Below are 2843 nucleotides of genomic sequence, written 5' to 3'. Positions count from 1 at the left end.
CATTCAACTTCAGTGGATTCAGATCGGACATTAGTACTTTTACGAAAACATTACCTAACGTCACCGGTAAGAAAAAAATCTGCGTGTGATCACTGAATTTCACAGAGCTAGCTAGCTCCCTATTAAGTGAATTATACCTACGTCAACTCGAAATTAACTCGCTCATCGTGAACCTTCGATAAGGTATCAAGGAAGTTCCAGACAAGAAAGAAGACTTTATATTGCGTATAAGTTTCTAAAACTTTTGTATATAAACTATCATTTGTAATAACTGTTATTGTAAATTGTATTACTGTTTGTGTATTAAAATATATTTGTATTAAAAAAGAAAACTGTGTGTATCAATCTTGTTGGCAAATATCATAAATTGGAGATATATCGGCATTTACTTAACTACTAAATCTAAATTACAATTTAACTCAGTTTTAGGCAATTTGAAATTGTAATATGTAAAAAGATAAGCTCTAGTATGTTTTCATATATGTCTATATATGTTTTCATCGGTAAACAAAAGATTCACCACCATATTTTGTTTTCATTTGTTGGTAAGCGCAAAGCTACAAAATGGGCTATCTGTGATTTGTCCACCGCGGATATTTAAACCCGACTTTTATCATCATAAGCCTTCAGACTTACCACTGAGCCACCGGGAGAGAGGAGGCATATTTTGCTATCGTCAACATTCGTCATGTTCTGCCAGTATTCACCGGAATATAGTATCGTTTCTTTTTAGAATTCCAAATGAAATATCGCTTATTTTTAGGAAGCCCAGTATATAACTGCGTTTTTTGTTTGTTTGTTTTTCTTCTTTGCAGTTAACTTTCAATAGTGCACGAAGAAGTACTGTTAACTTACAGAGAACCTGATAGTCTCTACTCTATAAGGCCAGGTTCTGACAAAATTGAGTACCAGTACTCCTTCACAATCAGAGTTTACTCGGCTAAAAACAAAACCTCGGTTTGTTCTTATAAAGTCATGCATAATAGGCTTATAGTCAGAATCACACCTGACCACTGACTGAGTCGTTTTGTATTTAAAAACATTGTTTTATTGGATTTTCATAATCTAAAAGCTTAAGATCGATTATGCTGTTTTTTTTGTTTGGTTTTTCTGTTCGGTTGATATGAATGAAATATGTTATATTTAGTGAATATTTTTTTTATATAATTTATAAGTACTAACGCGAACTATAGTATTAGAAGCTTGCAAATTTATTACATTTCTCGAAGTTGCATTCTTTGTAAGTTTGCTATGATATGTAACTAGTCCACATTTCAAACAACTTTAAGATAACACAATTTAGCCTGCTATGTATCGATGATTCTAATGAAGCTTCAAGACATTTTTTTAAACTGAAGAAATTATTTATCGTACGTTTTAAGTAATACATATCTGAAAAGATGAAAACGTTTGAGTTCACTAGCTCAAGAAATAAAACTGTTATTCTATTTATATACTTACATCATGGGAAACGTTTTTCTTTATGAGTTGTCACAGCTCGTAAAACGTTTATATCCAATGAAAGAAATAACTGGTCAGACATGATTCTGTACCGAAAACGCAACATTACTGAAATAATAAACTGGTGCCGGTTATATCGTTATAGTTTACTCGTTATTTTTCATTCGAAAAGGATCAGATATCCCGTCCCCTCTGTCATTTTAAAATTACACCGCAACGATCATGTTGTTTGATATTTCTCAAGAAGCACGTCCTGCAGGTAATTCCGTATTATGTACACTTGTCTAATACATCGATCATAATCAATGAAATGATACAGCTATAAACTACAAACGCTATATTAGCCAATCGAATGTCTGACTTAATTCGAGAATATATATACATAAGAGCATAGATATACACAAGATAAGAAAAGTGTGAAAAAATGACAAACTGTATTTTATATAAGGTATATCAGTCTACTCTAAGATCTAATACGATAACAAATGAACACATCAAGTTCGAAGTTCACTTGCCTGCGTTGTTTAGTTTACGTTCATGGTTTCTTTCTCCTGGATATTGTCCTACCTGATATTAGAGACGGAGTTACTACTGTTCCCTAGTGGTTCCAAGGTGTCCTTTCGCTAAGCCTAGCTTCAGCTGACAACAGTGTAATTAACACTATACACGGGGGGTGGAGATTGTACGTCCTTCATAATTAACATAAAAAGCAGATAGTAAGTCGAAGATGGATAAAATGTTGTGGCACATATCTGTGTAAAAGCTTTACAAATGATGTCACTTCACTGTGCTGATAATTAGTATGCACCGTCATGATTGGTGGATGTAATTGCTCCAACGGGTAACGTCATTGGTGATGATTAGGAAAGGGCGTGACAATAATAGTACGTGATCTATTTTAGAAGACAAAGGTCAGAATTTTTTATCAGTATTTGTTCAATCAGGTAAATTTGTTGTAGACAAACGTAGACAGTAGTTAAGTGGACCAAGCTCAAACGTAATGAGTTGAAAGTAGGGCTGATCCACTCGTGGTAACTGTACGAGGTAAGTAAGCACATGTAAAAACACATTAACACGAATAGCTAAGGTTCATAGTGTTTTTCTTTAAAGGTTTTATCTATAAATTGCCAGAAAAACTGATAAAACCTATGCTCTAAACATTTGAATATCATTTAGAAATAAATATTAACTTTTATCAATAAAAACCATGAGTTACAAATTAAGATTTCAAAAAAAAAAAAAGAAAGATGCACTGAACTGCACCTAAGAACTTCTAATTATGTCCTTAACCTAGAGGCCAGTCTTCGTTTTTGGAATTTTTTTTTTTTTTTTTTTTGGGCCAAAGGTTTTTTTTTTAATTTTTTTTTTTTTTTTTTTTGGGC

At 32.7% G+C, this 2843-nt stretch overlaps 1 protein-coding gene across 1 annotated transcript in view; it reads right to left on the bottom strand.

Moving 5' to 3' along the window:
• Nucleotides 1–2126, bottom strand: part of LOC106461322 (DNA-binding protein RFX6-like) — a 75423-nt gene extending 73297 nt beyond the window's left edge. The window contains exon 1 of the mRNA XM_022388194.1: nt 2029–2126. The gene's annotated coding sequence lies outside the window, so the exon portion shown is untranslated. The remainder of the gene's footprint in view (nt 1–2028) is intronic.
• Between the last annotated feature and the right edge of the window lie 717 nt (nt 2127–2843).

The sequence above is a fragment of the Limulus polyphemus genome, unplaced genomic scaffold (assembly GCF_000517525.1).
Source record: "Limulus polyphemus unplaced genomic scaffold, Limulus_polyphemus-2.1.2 Scaffold934, whole genome shotgun sequence".
Classification (NCBI taxonomy): Eukaryota; Metazoa; Arthropoda; class Merostomata; order Xiphosura; family Limulidae; genus Limulus; species Limulus polyphemus.
Note: the sequence above shows the minus strand (reverse complement) of the source record. Positions and strands in the feature narration are given on the sequence as shown.